The sequence below is a fragment of the Nothobranchius furzeri genome, chromosome 5 (assembly GCF_043380555.1).
Source record: "Nothobranchius furzeri strain GRZ-AD chromosome 5, NfurGRZ-RIMD1, whole genome shotgun sequence".
Taxonomy (NCBI): domain Eukaryota; kingdom Metazoa; phylum Chordata; class Actinopteri; order Cyprinodontiformes; family Nothobranchiidae; genus Nothobranchius; species Nothobranchius furzeri.
Window position 1 is genome coordinate 13,010,199 of NC_091745.1, and position 6,707 is coordinate 13,016,905.

Genomic DNA, 6,707 nt, shown 5'->3' on the forward strand with positions numbered 1-6,707 from the left:
AAAAATCCATGAATTCACATGGCAGGATTTTTAAAGAATTTATTTGTAAATCAGGGTGGAAAATAAGTATTTGGTCAATAACAAAAATTCAACTCAATACTTTGTAACATAACCTTTGTTGGCAATAACAGAGGTCAAACGATTACTATAGGTCTTTACCAGGTTTGCACACACAGTAGCTGGTATTTTGGCCAATTCCTCTATGCAGATCTTCTCGAGAGCAGTGATGTTTTGGGGCTGTCGCCGAGCAACACGGACCTTCAACAACCTCCACAGACAGTGGCGGCTGGTGAAAAATATTTTTGGTGGGGCTGTGCTATTTTTTTATTTTTAAACAAACTTGTGCTTTCTGAGCTTTGTGCACAACTTCACTATTTCCTGAATTAAGCACAGCTCTTTTATTTCCTGTCTTACATCATTGGACAAACTGATTAATCCAGGTGTGTCTGACTATTGGCAAACTGCCTTGCGGACCAAGGTTGAAAAATACTGCATTAAATTGCACATAAAATAACATGACCATAAATGGTAAATAGGCAATGCAAGAGGCAAGTAACAAAAACATTTTGTTTAATTTCAACATTTGAGTGAACACCAAAAATTATGAGCAGGTCACTGTTACAGTAATGGTAGTAAACACCACTTAGACAAAATTCCAGAAATTTACACTGTTAAATATTTCTGGAGTGTTGTGCCAAGGTCAACTTTATACAAAGATCAAGTGGATGCATTTGTGTGTGTGTGATACCTCATTTGTACAGAAATTTTGCCCTTCTGTCCTTCTGAGTGGCAAAGCTCTCGATTAGCTTTTTATTGAAGTCAGGAATGTTTGTGACAAGCTTTTTTTTCCATGGAGAGCATGGCAAGAGCATTCAGCCCATCCTGTGTCATGGTGTTCCTCAAGGAAAGTCTTAATCCTCTTTAAAGTAGAAAAGCACCTTTCTGATTCGGCTGTGGTCATGGGTGTGGTGACAAGAACCTTCTTTTGCATGGCTCAGGATGGTGTGAAAAACCTACCATATGATAAATAAAAAACAACAGATAAGTACATAGGAAACACTTTTATAGGAAATAATGTCATCAGTATACTCTTAAAAATGTCATACTTCCCAGTTTTTGGGACAATAAAACATTTCTGATTCTCAATCAGATGTTTTTACATTTGAGGTAAAAACATCTAATTGAGAATCAGAAATGTTTAATTGTCCCAAAAGCTGGGAAATTTGTTTGCTGCAGCAGAAGTGTAACAAGTAAAATGGAATCAGATTGATGTATGTACAAATTTACATGAAATACACATTTACGTGATTAAATATGTATAATAAGTATGTGTGTTGAAATTAGTTTTTACAGTTATTGCACATTAAACATGTTATTAAACAAATGTCCCGGTTTGTGGGACAACCAAGGATTTCTGATTCTGATTGTCTTGTTCACAAAAATGTAATGTACAGCTTACCTCTGCACCCAGCTGCTGTTGTTCCCTGCATGGCAACGTTAGCTCTGCTGCCTAGCATGGCTAGCTTCACCGTGTTGTTGTCCATGTGTGCCCGGGATGACTCGTGTTTCTTCACCTTCTCAGAAAAATGTTTCATGTCTGTAACTCCTGACTCATCCATGCCTTATCTGTCCCAGCCGTTTTTAATAACAAAAACGGAAAGCAAAATAACGCATTAGCGTGATTGCATCCAGCTAGCCAAGCCTTCCTGGTGTACCAATTTCGGGAGAAGCCTAGTGTGTACAGTTTACCTCTCTCCTTCTCCTGCTGGCTTATCTTTACGTCGGGCTGATCTGGTCCAAGCTCTTTGACATTAAGTTTTTCCACCATAGTTCTCTCGAACGGATGCTGGAGAAGAGACCGAACTGAATTCAGTGGCTGCTGAGATCCGGTATCCATGCTGGTTGTAGTCACTGGTGGCGTCCATGTTACATCTGGGTCACGACCAGTGTTGGGAGTAACGCCGTTTAAGTATAACGGCGTTTCTAACGGCGTTCTTTTATAGGTAACGGAATAATCTAATTAATTACTTTTCCCGCCGTTACAACGCCGTTACCGTTACTGGGGACGGAAGGTTGTGCGTTACTATGTGCTTGTCGAACGTTGAGCAGCAGCGTGAGGCTTTCTGACCGCCACACTTCAGCTGCAGCCAGGGAGAGAGAGGTGTCGGTAACGCACTTACAAACACGATGATGATTGGCCGGGTGGGCGGAGACCCTCAGTGTTCTCGCTGTCACCGCATGCTGTAGACACAACGGGAATAACTCCGTTTAAAATAACCGCGTTAATAAAAAATATTTCATTCAGTAACGAGCAAACTAATTAATTACGTCTTCTTTTATCAAAACGTCGTTTCTGTTACTGATAAGAAAATGCGTGCGTTAAGCAGTGCGGTGTGTAGAAGCTGTCATCCTCAGCTGATCAGGAGCTAAAGAGGTAGATGTTTTCATCCAAGTGTGTCACGGCCCGTGAAGAACGAGGAAGACGTGATGAATATCTACGGCTGCAGACCCCACGCAGATTTTTTGCTGCAGGGTCTGCAGCCGTGCCCTTCTTAGCGTGACAGCGGGATGTCCCGAAGGTCCGCTCACCTGTTCACCACTCAGACGTCCTGATCTTCTACCTTCCTAGATCATCCAGCTGTAACCTGTTCCTGATCATGTCTTTAGCCCCGCTGTAACACTGATGCATCTGTCTCAGACGGCATGGAGCTCAGGTGTTATTAGAACTACCTGTGTGTGTTCACCACCCAGCTTCAGCTCTTCTGTGGTTGGGTCTGACCCAAGTTAGTAAATGTAAGTCCTCCATCAGGCTTGTGCCTCTTCTAGTGTCATTTTAAAGGATTTTATTTATTTATTTAACCATTACTAGATTACCAGCAACAGAAATGCTACTAAAACACACAATTATATGAAGCTGGAAAAATTTAAATACTGTGCAAAATTACATTTATTTCTGTAATTTAACTAGACCGAGATTTAAAGGCTCGGGAACCTTTACAGGTGTTTCTATTTGCAATTTTAAATTTTAGCTGATTTGGTTTTTGTTAAATATCACACAGTGACCTTTTAATAGTCTAGATTAGTGTAATGTTCCTATTAGTAGTTCCTCCTGTTAAGTGCGTATTTATTTAAATTATTCAGGTTTATATAAAACATTTGGACATACATTTTATTATGTTCAGTCATTAGTCATTTATATTTTACTATTGTAGTAATTCTTGCATTCTTTAATGAAAAAAGTAACTAAGTAGTTACTTTTGTTGGTAATTAGTTACTTTTATGATCTTGTAACTCAGTTAGTAACTGAGTTACTTTTTTGACAAAGTAATCAGTAACTATAACTAATTACTTTTTTAAAGTAACGTTCCCAACACTGGTCACGACCAAAAACGACTGTGCCGAGTTCTACCGAACACCAACGAATCCTTTGGCGGTAGCTCCATCGCCCATCATGCTTCTGAAACGTTCTGAAACAATGTCGACGCTGATTGGATACATTCCCATTCCTACCCTTTGATATTCTTGTCAGCAACTGGACAGCTGGTCTCGTCCTGTTTGGGCGATTGAAAAACAGCACACAGCCTCCACCGCTCGGCAGAGATCGGCAGAGACCGGCAGAGACCAATATAGATATATATATATATGATTTATTTTTGTTACAAAACACACAATTAACTTAGAATATGTGATTATTGTTAATTTTATTTATTTATTTTTTGAAATAAAAATTAAAAACACGGAAAAACTGGGAGGGCGGCGCCCTATCGCCCTCTACTGGCCAGCCGCTACTGTCCACAGATTTTCTATGGGGTTGAGGTCTGGAGACTGGCTAGGCCACTCCAGGACTTTCAAATGCTTCTTACGGAGCCACCCCTTTGTTGCCCGGGCGGTGTGTTTGGGATCATTGTCGTGTTGGAAGACCCAGCCACGTTTTATCTTCAAAGCTCTCACTGATGGAAGGAGGTTTTGGCTCAGAATCTCACGATACATGGCCCCATTCATTCTGTCCTCAACACGGATCAGTCGTCCTGTCCCCTTAGCAGAAAAACAGCCACAAAGCATGATGTTCCCACCCCCATGCTTCACAGTAGGTATGGTGTTCTTGGGATGCAACTCAGTATTCTTCTTCCTCCAAACACAACGAGTTCAGTTTATAAGAAAAAGTTCTACTTTGGTTTCATCTGACCACATGACACTCTCCCATTCCTCTGCCTTATCATCCATGTGCTCTCTGGCAAACTTCAGACGGGCCCGGACATGCACTGGCTTCAGCAGCGGAACACGTCTGGCACTGCAGGATTTGATTCCCTGCCGTTGTAGTGTGTTACTGATGGTGACCTTTGTTACTGTGGTCCCAGCTCTCTGCAGGTCATTCACCAGGTCCCCCCGTGTGGTTCTGGGATTCTTGCTCACCGTTCTCATGATCAATTTGACCCCACGGGATGAGATCTTGCGTGGAGCCCCATATCGAGGGAGATTATCAGTGGTCTTGTATGTCTTCCATTTTCTGATAATTGCTCCCACAGTTGATTTTTTCACACCAAGCTGCTTGCCTATTGTAGATTCACTCTTCCCAGTCTATTGCAGGTCTACAATTCTTTTCCTGGTGTCCTTCGAAAGCTCTTCGGTCTTGGCCATAGTGGAGTTTGGAGTCTGACTGTTTGAGGCTGTGGACAGGTGTCTTTTATACAGATAATGTGTTCAAACAGGTGCCATTAATACAGGTAACGAGTGGAGGACAGAAAAGCGTCTTAAAGAAGACGTTACAGGTCTGTGAGAGCCAGAGATTTTCCTTGTTTGAAGTGACCAAATACTTATTTTCCACCCTGATTTACAAATAAATTCTTTAGAAATCCTGCCATATGAATTCATGGATTTTTTTTCACATTCTGTCTCTCATAGTTGAAGTGCACCTATGATGAAAATTACTGACCTCTGTCAACATTTTAAGTGGGAGAACTTGCACAATCGGTGGCTGACTAAATACTTTTTTGCCCCACTGTATCCTGTACCTTCTCACTGAACTGGTGGCTGAAAGCAGCTTTTAACTGCTGCCAAGTAATCCTCACTGATTTGGAATAGCTGGGCACCGGGAGACAGGCGAGACAAAAGCCACTGAGGCCATCTTGTGGCCAAAAAGGGGCACGGCACGTAACATGTCACTATTTTTAGTTAATAAATATTGAAATAGATTGTAGAGAGGACGAATCCTCTCTACAAATTCTATCATAGGACATTTGTACATTGTATTTTTTTATTTTTTTTATTTTGTCCCTCTGTCTGGGCCCCATCCAGCCAATCGGGCCCTAGGCACATGCCTACTTTGCCTTTGCGTTAATCCGGCTCTGGCTCTAATATGATCTGATAAGAGTTGGACAACAAGCAAAAAGAGATATGGAGATGCCGGGCATCCCTTTCTAATGCCTCTTGATAGATCAAATCTAGGACATGTACCACCCATTAATTTAACTGAACTATTGCCTTTCCTATATAGGGTCTCTACAGATGGACAAAAGTGATTTCCAAAACCAAATTTATGTAGGGCCTGAATAATAAATTGATGTTCCACAGTGTCAAATGCTTTGTAGAAGTCTAAAAAGAGTATAAATCCATCGTCTTCAAAAAACTCGGAGTAGTCTAAAAATGTCTAGGACTAGTCTTATATTATTGGTTATATGTCTTTGGTCATAAAACCTGATTGTGTTTTATCTATCAAAGGATTTAGTACCATTTTCAGTGTTTTCATTAAAACGAGAGCCAGAATCTTATAATTATTGTTAAGAAGACAAATAGGACGCCAATTATCCAGAAGTAGACGATCCTTATCAGGTTTAGGAAGCAATGTAGTTAGTCCCTGACTCAAAGTAGTTGGAAGATTTCCTTCACTTAAGACTTTCCACAAATGCATTGTAGAAAAAGGAGTCAGCTCAGTAGTAAATGTTTTATAGAACTCTGCAGTTAGACCATCTGTTCCTGGAGATTTGTTATTGTTGAGAGAGTTGATAGCACTTCACACCTCTTGTTGTGATATGGGTTTGTCACATGATTCCATATCAGGTTGATTTAATGTCTCAGTATTTATAGAGCTCAGGAAGGAGTCTGTCGAGGGCTGTGAGAAATTAGATTTGTAAAGTTGTTTATAGAAGTTTGAACAAAAGTTCGCTATGTCAATTTGATCTTCAGTAATAACCCCAGTGGTGTTCAACTTAACAATAGTGTTATTGGTAGAGTGGCGTTTTTCTAAGAAGAAAAATATTGAGAGTTCTATTCTTCTTCCAACATTTACATCTTGAGCAGAGAAATGCTCCTTTCGCTTTCTAGCAATATAATTGGTCCAGTTTAGTTTGGAGTTTTTGTAGCTCAATTTTCTCTTCCTCTAGTAAGGTATCTGGTCTTTTCTTTGAGATATTACAAATGTCTGCTACAATATTTTCCTCCTCAGCTGTTCCTTGATTTGGCTCTTTGACTGCCACGTTTCCTTAAAAGTTTCCCAACTTCAAATTTGAATAGTTCCCAATTTATTCCAAAGCAATCTTCTTTGATAGCTTTTGTCCAAAATATAGATATTAAGTCCTTTATTTCTGTTTTGATCAGACTAATATTTAATAATGAACTATTGTATTTCCAGTAACCACAATTTGTTAAGGGTTTAGAAGCACTGGATATGTTTATTTTAATTGACATGGCTTTGTGGTCAGTGAGTGGCA

General features: G+C 40.2%; 1 protein-coding gene and 1 long non-coding RNA gene across 2 annotated transcripts in view; one reads left to right on the top strand and one right to left on the bottom strand.

Annotated features, from left to right (window-relative positions):
* Nucleotides 1–6,707, top strand: part of LOC139069967 (uncharacterized) — a 474,557-nt gene that overhangs the window by 411,831 nt on the left and 56,019 nt on the right. The window lies entirely within an intron of this gene.
* Nucleotides 285–1,935, bottom strand: LOC139069977 (uncharacterized). The gene is made up of 3 exons (XR_011520641.1): nucleotides 1,750–1,935; nucleotides 1,460–1,626; nucleotides 285–1,013 (listed from the first exon to the last, which is right to left on the bottom strand). It is a non-coding gene; the product is annotated as an uncharacterized lncRNA (long non-coding RNA).